A 15,066-nucleotide genomic window follows, 5' to 3' on the forward strand; every position below is an offset into this window, starting at 1 on the left:
TGATGTTAGGGAATACTGCAAATGAAACAATTACTACTGAGAGCCGAAGACGAGAAAAACTGCGTAAATTCGCTTTTCATGTTAACTTAATTGTGCTAGCTAGTTACCCAAGTTAGTGATGGCTGTTGCTAGCTTGTTTGCTAGCAGCTAAGAAGACAAAGTAGAAACATGGTGACCACCTCTGCAGCAAACTAAACTCTAATTATTATGACATTCAAGTTGTTTTAGGTTGTATCATGATGTATGAATTAACTTGAAAGATTTTTGTGTGTCATTTAGTGCACAATCAGAAATGACAAGATAACAACTAGGATAATAAAAAAGAAAGTTTAGTTTTCTTGGTCAATACTTTATTATAACTAAATCAACAATCCAACAATTTCTGCCATAGCTGTGAAAGCTGTGAGCACTCTATATTGTGTTTAGACTAGGACTGTCAAAAGATTTTAATTTTTAATCGCTATTAATCTCAGGATTTCTCTAGTTAATTGCGATTTATCACACCCTATAAATCCCATTCCAAAATTCCTCTATTTTGCATTTACACCTGTTTTCGTGTCATTTTATATTTTTCGACTGTCTTAATCTAAGGGTAACTGTCTTCCAGTTTCCCTACAGACCTGCATTTATAGGCTAGTTGAAGACTTTAACATGAACTTAACCACAGAAAAAGGAAACTTGTTATTTACTAAAAAAGAAAATACTTGAACAATATGAAGTGAATGCTTTATAACACACGGTTCAGAGGACTTCTGACTCATCCACTGAGCTGTCTGTAAGCTTTTTAAACTAAAATCAGACATTGAAGAGCAGAGGTGGACTTATATTACATCACTGTGGCTGCAGGGAGACTTTGCAGTGGCGCAACCAAAGTTTGTTGAAGGCAAAAATAAAGCATGCGATCAGAAAGTATTGGTACACTAATTGTGGATCGTAATTAATCGCGATTTATGTGATTAATCTTGACAGCAGTAGACATATTAGTTCACAGAAGTTTCATAATTTTTTTTTTCTATTGCCAGGTGCTGCCATCCAGTCTGACTCTGTTGGAGGAGATGTTTTCTATTTCTCTGAAAAATCATCCAGCAACGACCTTAACGATAAAGAAAAGGTAATCTCTATACAAAGAATATATTATATGTAGAGCATATATTATGAGCAGTTACAGGAGTTACCGTAAAGACAACGAGTTGAATTGAAAAACACCCTGTTGACTGTTAATCCCTGAACAAAGACGACTTCAATAACAGTTCATACGCTTATCCTATTCAAAGGAAACAAACTCTATAGAGAGTTATTTGCATATCAGAGCAAGCACTTAAGGTTCCCAAGAGTACAGTGGCTTCCATAATTCTCAAATGGAATAAATTTGGCACACCCAGGACTCTTCCAAGAGCTGGTCGCCTGACTGAACTGTTCAGTTTGGCCAGGCGTCCAGCTTTCTTATAGAAGTCATATTGATAATCTGCTAAATCCACACCTGTCTCTGTGTTGGGCAGGCCAGACTTTCAGTTCTGAGGACAATCGCTAGGATGCTGGAGGAGAACCAGCTCATCAGAGAGAGAGTAACCGCCCTCAGCCAGACCAAGAGACGCTGCGCTGACTGATTGAAATCATCCACAGCTGAAGCTGCTCACTTTATGGTAACTTTTTGATAAAAAAGAATTGTTGGTGTTTCTCTACATCAGAGTTCTGAATGGTTATTCCTAAAGTATAAAGGTGTTAAGAACACTGTTTGGTTGTTCTGTGTTTGTACCAACTTGTGTCGAGATGCAAGAGGATATTTGTTAAAAAAAAAATCAACTCCGTGTTCAGTGGACTATGTTATGCATTAAAAAAGTTCATATTTAGTTCTCTGAAGCTGAAGTTTTTATTCATATTTGTTCTACATTATTCAGTTTCTTTGTGTCTGAAATTGGGACTTTTCCATGTTCTCAGGTTTTGTCTTTATTAAGAGTTTGGTGGTCACTGGAGGCCATGACAGTAGAGTATGCAATGTTTTCGTGTGCACACAGGTCCAGCTTAAGGCTGTCAAAACTTTTGACACTTTGATACTTCACGTTAACACAGAAAATTATGAGGACAATTCAGATTTAAATCTCAAATAGCTTTATTTGCATGAAAAATTAAATCATGTCGTTGCCAAAGCATAAGGAAAAAGAATCCAACAATCCAGATATTTGTATTTCAACCTGGGGGTGCCACAAGCAGAGAGAGACTGTGTGCAGCAATGGCTGATCAAATGAGAGCGAGCGCCATTGCCTGTAGCTAAAAAGAGTGGTGATCAGAAGAGGAAAGATGTAATTCACAGATTTTTCACAGTGGTTACACTTTACAGAAGTTAGTGACACAACAAATCCTCTGCACAGACATAAAAGAAGATTCAGATGCTGAAGACACGCCTCTGTCTGTCTGCCCCTTATGTCTCTGCTTTGCCCGCCATCACAACCTCAATCTCTGCTGTTTAATTCACTGATCAGCAAATCTGTTGGATTAAGCCTCTTTATGTCTTGGTTGTTAATAATAATTCAGAAGAATATTTGATTTGAGGTAGGTCCTATTTATTTGATTACATAAAACATATCTAGTTTGCCTTTATCACATTTTATTACTATAAATAGTGTGTAAAACCTTTCTTATGTGCAGGTTGGAAATTACAATTACCTTCACTAGTTATGGTCATTACCAGTATCAGTATTGTGTCATTTGATGCTGAAGACACGCCTGGGTGTCATGATTGATGACCAGCTAACCTTCAAGCTCCATGTGGCCTCGATTGCTCGATCCTGCCGTTTCGCCCTCTACAACATCAAGAGGATCAGACCCTACTTGACAGAGCATGCTACACAACTCCTGGTACAGGCTCTTATAATATCACGTATTGACTACTGTAACTCATTACTGGCAGGCCTACCTGCATGCACAGTTATACCTCTGCAGTTGATCCAGAACGCAGCAGCACGTCTGGTCTTCAACCAACCCAAGAGAGCTCATGTCACGCCTCTTTTAATCTCTCTACACTGGCTTCCAGTTGCAGCTCGCATTAAATTCAAAACTCTAATCATTGCTTACAAAGCAGTAACTAAAACTGCTCCTGTTTACCTGGAGTCCCTCATCCAGGTCTACACCCCTTCTCGCCCACTACGCTCAGCCAGCGAAAGGCGCCTGGTACTTCCAGCACATCATGCTCCTAAGTCACTAGCTTGACTCTTCTCCTCTGTTGTCCCTAAATGGTGGAATGAATTACCCAACTCCATTCGATCTACAGACTCCCTGTCTACTTTCAAGAGAAGGCTAAAGACCCAGCTCTTCAGAGAACACTTTGAAATTAGCTAGGCAATTCTCTACTGTTGTCCCCAGTAGTAGATTGAGTCTCAGCCAGACTATTCTCCACTGCTGCCCCCAGTGGTTGAATGAGTTTCCCAACTATAGTTAGCTCGCACTGTCCTGCTCTACTTCTGGGATTTCTTTGCCCAGCTCTTTGGGAATGATCCAGCACTTGGTACTTGGTAAATAGTTGTTGTGAAGTCTAATGAATGGCGATTAGTGATCCCACATTTTCCTTGATTCATTGTTGCTGTCTAATAACAAAAAAAAAAAAAAAAAAAAAAAAAAAAAAAAAAAAATAAAAAAACAACGTATATTTTAGGTACTCTGCCTTAAACTCTACACGGCAGCACTTGCGTCCAATTGGACCTGAAGCACTTGATGGCACTTACTGATGTTGTTTCTTCTTGTCTAGATCATTGCTTGTGTTGTTCTTGCTCTCAAATGTACGTCGCTTTGGAGAAAAGCGTCTGCTAAATGACATTGTAACATTGTAACATTTGAACTAGAAATTCAGCGTTCTGGTATCTAGTCTAGCTCTGTTTCATCCCCTGAATCATAGTGGGTTTGCTTCAATAAAAATAAAAATGAACGTTAAAATACCAGAAACCCTTTTAAAAGAAAAAGGACATGCAGCATGAGAGCAAACTGTCTCATTTGATTTCCGGTCATCAGCTGCTTTGACCATTGAATCATCTCAAACTCTTTGTCCACTAGAGGGCGCCCCCTCCCACAATATTTGTGTTGGCATGTTCCAGATCGTGGTCATGTTTACTTTATACACCAAACACCTCTTTAGAAATGAATGGTAATGCCACCTCTTTTATAAGTCCTTCATTTAAATTTAACTACAGTAAAGCTGTTTTTAAACTCTTTGTTGCATTGTAACTGTGAATAGAACAATTACTTCCTGAGTGTGGTTTGACTGACTCCACTTTTGTTGGATTATGTCGTCAGGTTTTAAAAGGAAATTGCTGTTGATGTTTTGTTTTTTTTTTTTTTAGAGATAAGACACTGCCTGTGTTTGTTTTAGATGTATTTCTATTGGCAGTGCTGAACAAAAAGTGCTGAATAATGAAAAAGGAGCAATCTCATCTTGTTCATCATTAGTCACCGTGATGCAACCTTTACCAAAGGTTATAAGGGCTGTACTCTTTTATTATGATTTATATGGAAATATGGAGAAGCATATGGCTGTAATTATTTGTCACTGTAAAATAATTACTTTTAAACCATGGACAATTTACTTTAAACTGTTCTGTAGTTTCTTCATGTTTTGATTGATGCGCCTCATTGCTTCCGTGTTTAGAGGCAAGGTTTTCTTTTCCCTTTTTTTTTTAAATACAAAAACATGGCAACCTTATCAGAGTTCCTACTAAAGTTCAGGGAAGTGTTACAAGTTCAATGTGTGCCTTTAGTCACACCAGCAGAGTGCTGCACGGGGCTTTCACAAAAAAAAATGTTTTACCCTTTCACTACTGAATGAGGATAAAATCAGTGGCCTTAAACAGAGCAAGGGATTTTTTAACACAGCTTTTCTAAAAATCCTAGTTTTGTTTTGGATGCTTACATTACTTTGCACACAGAAACAAAAATATTTTAAAAAACTACAAGGGTCTAAATTATTAGCACTCTCTAGAACTGACCTTTTTGCCGAGCCACTGTTGTGCAATAGAAAATAATTTTGTTGTGATTTATTTCCCTGACATTGCAATTTAGTGTGTGATCATTTTCAAGTGCCTCATTTTATGTATTTTTTCAACAAACACAAGTAATAAATGACCCTACATTACAACCAACACAATATTAGATGGATTAAACTAGGTCTGAGAAATTTTGAAGAAAAAAAAAAGTATTGTGATTATTTTGACTTATATGGCTAATTAAATATGAATTGTTGTATTGGGGGAATGGCCATTTTAATGTCATTCTCATTTCTATCAAGAAAAAAAACAAATACAAAAATGAAGAAAAAGTTTTTTTTCTAACTATTCTACAAAAATAACACATGAAGTGAAGGGCATAAAAAATCTGCTGTACAAGTTTGTATTTGGTATCTTGACACGTATTGCAGGTTAAAGAAATACTGTATCTTATGCGATGTGAAAATTGCAGTTGTACATTTGCGTTTTACTCTAAATTTCGATTGATTGTCCAGGCCTTTTGTGCAACGATATGTTTTAACTTTGTAATCCTCAAATCTGATAAAATCAGGTTAAAACTGAATGTTATCTTCAAATTTACACACAGTATCAGCTGGGTTTGGATTTATAGATAGTGTTTTTACATCATTGCAGAGAACCGGCTGTTTGCTGGTGATGTGTTGTTAAATTGGCCTCTTAAACAAAGCTGTGGCCTGAACAGGGGACCTGCAGACTGGCAGCTGTACCTGCGCACCAAACTGTGAAGCTTGCTGTTTACACGGGCAGAGGCCACAGGATGGAGTGTGGTTAGAAATGAGCTGCTTTTGTTGTTCAGAATCAGAGCAGAAACTGTGGGAGAGGAGATTAGTAGAAGAGCTATAAAATGTAACGTTGAGTAATAAAGTAAGCTTTTTGTAAGTATTGTTTGGGCCAAGCTGTGAATTCATCTATAAAGTTGTCTTTGTTGCTGCATCTCTTGTGTTAAGAGCTGTATTTGAATTCAAAGTAGCTCTTTGTGGTGAGAGTGCATGTTTCATTTGCATGCAGCTTCTGTTTCTGTTGATTTATTTGACACCTATTGCTCCACAGTGGACAGAAATTACTCTGTGAGAAACTTGCTAATGCAACTGAGACACCAATAATGTGAGCAGACTTGGGAGCTGTTTCATTATTAAACCATCAGCAAAAATCAAACCTCTGTTTTACTTTCACGTACTTTAATAAACATCTTCAAGACGCATTGCTGTGGCACATCAGTAATGAGTTGAACAAACCCCTGTGGCTGCTTACCAAGGTTTCCTCTCAACTTCCAGTCCCTGTAGTCCAGAGTCATCAGTTAAAACTCTACAAGCTCTTGTTTGAAAAAATATCCTCAGGCGAAGGCCTGGAACATCATATCTTCTAACTCGTAATAAGATTCAGTTCAGTTTGCTGTAAACATTGAATAAAATATATGCTTTATGACCTACTTAATAGGCTTGTCAGCATTAATGCAGTAGTCACAATTAATGGAAGTCCATAATTAGGCATTGATTTTTTAAAGTCTCAGTTAATTGCATGGTTTATTGTCCTTGTAAGAAGTCTTTGGTTAAGCCACTGCAGCGTCTTCCTGCAGCCACAGTGATGTAAAATAAGTCCGCCACTGCTCCTTTAAGTCACAGACAGCTCAGTGGACTAGTCAACAGTCATCTGTGCCTTGTTTTATCAAAGATTTCACTTTTCAATCCATAGCAAGTTCCTTTACCGGGGTTAAGTTCATGTCTTAGTCTTTAATCTACCGAAAGTTCTTTATTTTCTTGAAAAATAAAAGCAGTTTTGTTTCCCAACAGGAAGCTCATTACCCCAAGTTTAAGAAACTAAAAAATTTAAAAAAATGAAACAAAAACAGTGTTAAATGGAAATCTTTGCAATTTCAAAATGCAACAAAAAGAAATTAATCATAATTAACTACATAAAGCCTTTGAGTGATCACAATACAAACTTTCAATCGTTTGACAGCACTAGTGTTTTAATAAAAGCAAAATAGTAATAATAAAACAGTAAATATACAATATTGAAATTATTTCCCAGTTACAAGTAAAAAAACTGTATGCAGCCACTTCAATTTCCTTTTTTTTGCATGTTTATATTCAAATGTAAAGTTTATTATTGTAAGGATTAAATATTTAATATTTCCGATTTAATATTTAGAAAAAGCATTTTGGTTTGTACAGCTATGTGTATATAAGCATACATTGTTTACTTCCTCCCACTCCTTTTTGGATATGTAAAGCTCTGAGGCAGAAGCTGAAGTACTCATTTTCTCACAAAAAGAGGCTTCATTAGATGGATGCTTTTTTAGATGGATTAGCTATGGATGAGGAACTTGATGCTGCATGGATCCATCTTCCAGTGATCATTACAGGAGGTCTTCTTGTTGTCTTCTCCCATGTGGTTCGACGCTCTTTGCCAGCTCTAATATTGTCTTCTGTGACTCCATCCCTAATGCCTTGTCATACTGAGGAGTTTCAAGGCTTCCAAGCCCAGCTCTTCTACTTCTGCCTCCACCAGCATGTTATGGCACCTCGGGGACTTTTGCTAGAGCTTCTGCTTTCTACTTCCTTCCAGTTCTCACTACCCTTTTTGCTCCAGAAACCTTTGAAGATTCCTATGTACTGCAGCGTATCTCTTACTTGTGTAACAGTAAACTCCGAACACGATGAATGTCAAAGGGATCCTCAGTTTGCAGTTGTTCCTGTGCAGAGCAAAGCCACTGATGCTCTGTGCTCCTAAGAACTGGCTTGACTTCTCCCGCTTCTATGGGGCTGATGCATTTTGCATAACAGTTCAAGAGTTAGGGAACAAATTTTATTTGATCAGGTTTTTAAATCCTTTCAAAATTGGCATCTGTTGATTGACAGACCCAGGTTGTTTTGGTCATTGCTAATGCTTCTAATCTAAACATATGCATTGTAGGCGACTGTGGCCTAGAGTTGGTCATCTGGCAAGGCCGTGGGTTTAGCATCCTTGTAAAGGACACTTAACCCCAGTTTGCTCCGACTGCTGTGTCTGTGGCATGTAAATGTGTAAGCCAAGTATGATCTTATGGTTTGGGCGTAGAGTATAGACATATCCAAACAGAACCTGTGACAGGCATCAGAAATATCTATATAATAAAAAGCTGATCTACATGAATCCCATAATCATGAAATGCTCTGTAATTGGAGAATGTGGTTTGGTAGCCTTTAAGAACATTGCGTAAAGAAAATATAAGAAAGACGAATTCCTCTCTTGTTATTATGCCTCATGTGTTCCAGGTAGACTCAGACCCCTTAAAACATGTAATTATTTCAATGCTAGACAGAGTTCAAGATGTTGAAATGAGCAGGGACTTTCACAGAGTTTCATCAGCTTTAATTGAGTTAACAGGCAACATCCCTTAGCAAGTGAGGAGAAAACTGATGTGAAGTGTTAAAGCTCAAGTGCCTCTTTTCACTCTGGTGGCATCTGCAGGGAAGCAAGAGACACATTTACTAAGTTTTTTTTGGATCAGAAAATGAAGACCATGTTGTACAGATGAAGAATTTGATACAATCAAAGAGTTGAGTTTGGATAGAATTTAAAAAGAAGTGAAATTGTGCTTTCTTTAATCTCGCCTCACTCTTGGTGTGTCTTTGTTTTTGTTGTATGGAGAGTGTAGTAGATAGGCATTCTGGGATCGCATTCCAGGATTACTTATAGCATTGAACAGGAAAAATGTTTTGAGCAGCTTTTCTCCCTCATCAGTGGTGTAGTAGTGCATGCAGTAGTGGTTATGTTCTTAATTTATCTCACACATTTCTTTAAACAGCAGGTTAGGTATGGGAGCATTATGGCACTTTGCCACATCATCCTTGGTCCTGTACTGCTCTGGCCTTCTGATGAACATTAGGCCCATGCCCCATATCTCTAGGTATCCTCCCAGCCCCCCTCCACGATGCATGCAGTCACCCACTGCATCTGGACCAGCGCTCCCTGGCCCTGGGCACCCAGTATGTGGTGATATGATATGATAGGTTACGATACACTTTATTGTATTTATTGGTGAGCTGGATCAGGCCTGGGAAAGCGCGACAGGTGCCCGTAAAAGCACAGCCGCCCAGGCAGCTGACCCTTTTCATCAACAGCACCAAAAATGCACTGAAGAGAAGATGTCCCCAAGGAGTCCATTTGGTGCCTCTGGCCATCAGTCACTGTCCAGGCTTTACAAGAGTATAGTAAGACCAGAAGGACAATGGTGGAAAGACTCTGACTTTCATCCACATGCTCAGATACTGAAAACACCATGCATGATGTCTTGCTCAGTGCACCCATCGCCCCATGCGGGAGTCCAAGTCTGTGTTGATCTTGGCCTTGCACTTAGCGGATCAATAGATTACGCTGCAAAGGTAGGTAAACTGCTCTACAACTTCCACTCTCTCACCATTCACAGACACAGATTGGATGGCACCTTCCAAGGCCTGGATCTTTGTTTTGGCCCAGGAGACATGCAACCCCAACGCTTCAGGCTCCTCACTCAGCAGCTAGGTTTTGAAACAGCCTGTGTTAAAAACTGCTCATACATATTTAGTTCAATTAAAAATAGGCCTTTTGCTTTTGTACATTAATGCTCAACTTCTGCTGCTTGACTTCAGCTAGTAATGTCTATAATGAAATTATGATAAAGGAAGCAAGCTGACGAAAACAGTGCTGCCAGCTCCATTACATAGCTAGCTATCCCAGAGAACAGCATGCATGCCCTGTCCTACTACTCTGGCTCTGACCAAGCTTACTCTGATATTAGTAAACCAACCAAGGAAAGTAACAGCAAGTCTGAGCTGATTAGAGGTATGCTCTACTCCATCCTGGAAATAACGGAGCATATGACTGAATGAGTAGTGTCAGTGGGGATTTAGAATTGAGTATAGGCCTACTCTATATGGAGACTAAAACTGTACCAGCATAAAAATGTTGGTTTAATGTTTAGTAAATACACCAAATTGAGTGCAGGTTTAATTGAGCAATGTCGTGATTTCAAAATAAGCAGGGGGGTGGCTGGAGCTGAGCAGTGCATCGCTGCGTCTGCACAACTTGAAGGTACCAGAACCCACAGCTGATGGCAGAGAATAATCATGGTTATTCACAAGTAAGCAGCCTAAAACATGAATGAGATACAGCAACAGAAAGGCAGCTTCCAATGGCAGTTCATCCTTCCTTATGTATTAGTCTTTGATGTAGAATTTCCATGACAATGATGAACACCCTGTGTCAGTCACAGTGGCCACTATGACAAGAAGTTGACTGTTATGACTGCAAAAATTTAAGATTTCTCTGGCTTTGAACACTTGGAAATATTTATGGTAATGTAAGCTCTCAACTAAAAAGTACATATAACATGGGAGCTGTCATTTTTAATCTATGTAGGCATTTTAGTGCAGAAATTCTACATACTGTACCTTTAAATGACACAATCTATGGCATTCAAAATTAGGGATGCATGCACCAGCATCCTGTCCCTCTTTGGTATAAAAAATCACTCTTCTAGCTGTAATGAACTGGGAAATTGGCAGCAAGCACCGAAACCAGTTTCCACTATATTGTAATGATTTAAATTCAGCTGAAAGCTGGGCTTTTAAAAAATGGAGCCTCATGGGGATTGGCTCAGCTTTTCTTGCCAGCCATGTGTGGCTTTTTGATAAACAGAATTGTCTCTGTACTAACATAACACTGAACTTTGAGTTGCCTTCGAGGTTGCCACTTGAATGACAAGTAGAAACAAATGTTTTAAATATTCTGTTCTGATCTTTTTCTTACATCATGTAATGAAGTCTAAGCAGCAAATAGATTACATAAAACCATCCTTTAAATAAGGAGCAACACAGGTAGTACATTTACAGTTGAATACAGTTGATATTTTGAGGTATGTTGTAACATCCTATGTCTCCAGATGCAATGACAAATGAGAGCATGACAGTTTTGGAAGGGTGATGTTTAGCCTGCGGATCACCTGCTGTTTGGCTTCACTACAGTGTAATCACTGCATGCTGGAGCCTGCAAAGCCAAGCTGAAAGGCAACACTCTCACTCCCTGCATGGTGCTTGTGTTTGTGTGTGCACATTTTGTCTAATGTTTGAGTGTCTTTTAAGCATAAGGCATAAGGCAAAGTTGTGTTTCATTTTATGTAATAGATTCCTGTTTAAGCAACACTAACAATGCTAAGTAGTCCATAAACTGACTCATGCAGCACTAATGCATGCTCACACATTGAGGAGAAACAGTTCAGCTCATGACATTGGTGTTACTTCCTCAGAGCTTTTTTAGTATGCAGCAGTGAAGTGAGAAAACTAAAATAGAATTATTCTCAGTGTGAATGTACAATAACTCATGAGGGCTGATATAGTTCTTGATGCAGAATGTGTGACTTTTTTTAAGCCACAGCTCATTTTCTGGAAAAAAAAAACTGAAATAAAGTGACTTCATAAACTTTTTTGGTGGTTTGCTTCTTGGCAGTAAATGTGGGCTAAAATTAAAAAGTTTGATCTGCTACCAGTGTAATTAGCCTCAACTTATTTGTGGTCAGATGGGAATGTGTTATTACTACAGTGAGTCAGTCAGGGAATTACTTTAATTGGTACTGGCTGTTTTAAAGTTAAAAACCACCTAGCTTTAAACAGCAGTGAAACAACAAAACAGTGAAAGATTCATCAACTAACCACAAAGTAATGATGGAAAAACACTTCAGACCTTTAGAATCACTGGAGAAAATTACAGCGTCATGTTTCCTTTACTACCTCTGTGAGGTTTAAAAGAAGAGAGGACTCATTTCCTTCCTTGTTGTATTTGCAATAGCATGGTTTACTTGAATGAAAGCGACCACATGTCAGAAACTGCTTCAGAGATGTACGCTAATGCTGGACAGTAAGAGTACACTGGTGCGTAGGAATCGCTTGTATGGGTTTTGAAATGGAAATTGCGGCACTTGAACGACAACACTTAAAGAAGGCAAAGTACCTAAAAATAAAATATGGTACAAGGTAACTATGGCCTCACAATATAAAAGGTTGCACTGACCTTTGACCTCCAAAATCCAATCTGTTCACCCTCAAGTCCTAGTGCTGGTTTGTGCCAAATTTGACAAGAATCTCTCAATGCCAAATAATTCTCACACACTTTTAAGATGCAGTGAACTTTGACTTTGTAATAAATTCCTCACTGAGTCAGAGAAAATGGGCTGAATGGACAGACCAACAACTTTTACCTCCAGTTTCATGGAGAGCAGTATGTACATGAACCTTTCAGTATAATACATTGACTGATAGACGTGCTGCTGTTCTAAAGGCCAAATTACTTGACATTATTAGAAAAAGAAAAAAATAACTTCTCTGAACTTAATATAGAAATTTGTGTACAGCTTAACTTGTTGACACTGCATACAAAAGCTGGACAACAAGACTGCTCCACAAAAGTGAAGCCTAAAAGTTTAACATTTTCCTCCTGACCAGCTGCGTTGGAGGTCATTAGCTCCACCTCCAAAAGTAAACAGATGGGACTTGGGTCAAACAACAAAACCAAAAGACAAGTCAAATTAAATTATCTTAAAAATATGTATTTTTTTTACATTGAAGATATATTATTATGATTAGGGATGCACAATATTATTGGTATGATATTGATATCTGCAGATATTAACTTTAAAAGTGAATAATCATATTGGCAGATATGAACATTTCTGTCAATATTTACCACTGATATTTTGGCTAAAAAAAATCTGCCTGTATCAGCTGTGAATATTGGCTGAACAAACAAGTAGGACCCACAAAAAAGCCTCTTGGACCATTATTACCAAATCAACAGGAAGTCCCCCCAAGGGGGTTATTCAGTTCCTCTTAAAATTTGGTATCGTGCTGGAAGAGGCCTTTTTAAAAAAAAAAAAAAAAAAAAAATTTGGCTCATGTACAAAACTCAAAGGCCATGGCAGCTCCTCAAGGTCTGATATCTTGCCATGGCACAGAATGTGGTTCTTTCTAAAATAAAAATAGGGATAATCCTCACAGACTGCCAGAACCACTCTCAAAACTGGTTTCAAACATCCACATATCTCCCCTATTATATCATAAAAAGCTCTGCAAAAACTTCTGTTACTGTGAAAATGCATTGAGAGCCATTAAACAGAAAGTCGTTTTCCGCAAGGCTGTGGCGAAATGACTCAGCGGTGCCCCCTATAAAACTAGAACAATTCAGCTCTTGCCTAAAATTGCAACTAAAATTGTGAAATTTGACAGGATTATTTATCATTCCAGGACCTACACAAAAGCCTCATCAACTCATTTTTTAAAAATCAGAAGGAAGTCCAGAATTTACATTTTTTGTAAGGCCAACTATTTTCAAGACTCTGTGATATCTGCATGAGATGCCTCAGTTGCTTTTGCTGATTGCACTCACTTTATTTTGACATCAGAGGTCAGAGATATTGACATTTTTGTGTTGGATAGACATCTCTGAAGCAGTCTATCTGGTGGTTGTGTCACAAGCCTGATGTGCAGGAAGGTGTGAGGGCCATTTCAGTGCTGCTTACAGCCCTATTTATTTTTTTCACTTTAAATCAGGAGATACAAGACAATGAATTTCTGTGTTGTTTTTTTATTTAGGAATTTTTTCTCTCTTTATTTTTTCATATTTAATACACCACAGGCTGTAAACCGGCCAGGTGGATTAAAGTTGATCGAACTACCTGAAAGCTGCTCTATACTCAGTTAGAAATAATAAATGAGGAAGGCTAGAATTAAATATCAGGGACTTCTTGTTGCTTTTTTCTGATGAAGCAACCTCAAACGGAACAGTGACCCCAAAACCGAGGTATGACCCAAACTGTGACCTCATTACACCCCTAATGGATTTATTTTCACTTTCAACTAGATATGTAAAAACCTGTAAATGTTGTCACTCATTCTGCATCACTTTCCTCACCAAGATTGCTCACCATATAAAATGTAATTAAAAGATTCCTTTATTTCCCTTTACTCCTAACAAAAGCTGATCTAAGATCAAAATCACCGTACATTCAATACAGTGATTTTAATAACTAGCTCTTCTGTTGTGCAATCCCAGAGGCAATCATGGCTGAAACATTAGTCCACACACTAACTGATCCATTATTTGTTCTTGTAAGTATCTTGTATTTGTTTCTACATCATGAATAGTTGGACAAGTTCTTGTCATATCTGTTTTATGTGTGTTTTATATTTACAAAATGCAATAGTTTATTGAAGACATTTTGTGCTCTAAAACCCATTAAATCAAAGGGCATCTATAAAACATGTTCTGTTTGTTTGATAAGTTTTGGCAGGAAATTAGCTCCATGAGTTCCCACAATGGACTCTAAGTTCCAGTGGTGACATTAATTAAACTTTAATTAGTATTTGCTTCAGGGGGATCAAACATGACTGTTCCTCTTGTGTTTGTTACTGAGTTGTAGAGAGGCAGAGTCATGGACATCACCATGGAGAGTGACTTGAAGGAAGTGCACTCCAACCACAATGCTTAAGTAAATAAACAGCTGAAGGAGTGGTCATAGTCAGTTTTCAAACAGAAGACAACAACACCCCAAATAAAAATAAACATGGATAAAGGAAAACATCTTAAAAGCTAATTTTACTCACTGCAATCCACCGTACCCTTCACTTAAAATGACTTTAAGCTTAGTTATCTTGAAGTAGTCCATGGTTTTGTTTTCCCTTTTTAAAGCAAATTTATTTTGACTGTCTCTTGATGCAACCTCGATTTGATTACCCTGCACAGGGATATAGCACAAATTCCTGTGTCCAGTATAAACCAACCCTCTACTGGCCCCTCTGAGTAATCCTTAAAGGTTGTGATTGAGTTTGCGTTCACAACACAGCTCCCTTGGTATCAGGGAGATAACCCCAGACTGGGCATTGTTTACTCAACTGCACATCTGTCACAGCATGCATCATGATTAACTTTACTTACATAAAGATCCTATTTGTGATTTTCATGGACAGGATCTTGAGGCACAGTCTGGGGGAGGAGGGTTTCCGGTTCTGGGAGCTCAGGATTTCATCTCTGTTGTTTTCAGATG

The sequence above is a fragment of the Cheilinus undulatus genome, linkage group 10 (genome assembly GCF_018320785.1).
Source record: "Cheilinus undulatus linkage group 10, ASM1832078v1, whole genome shotgun sequence".
Taxonomy (NCBI): Eukaryota; Metazoa; Chordata; class Actinopteri; order Labriformes; family Labridae; genus Cheilinus; species Cheilinus undulatus.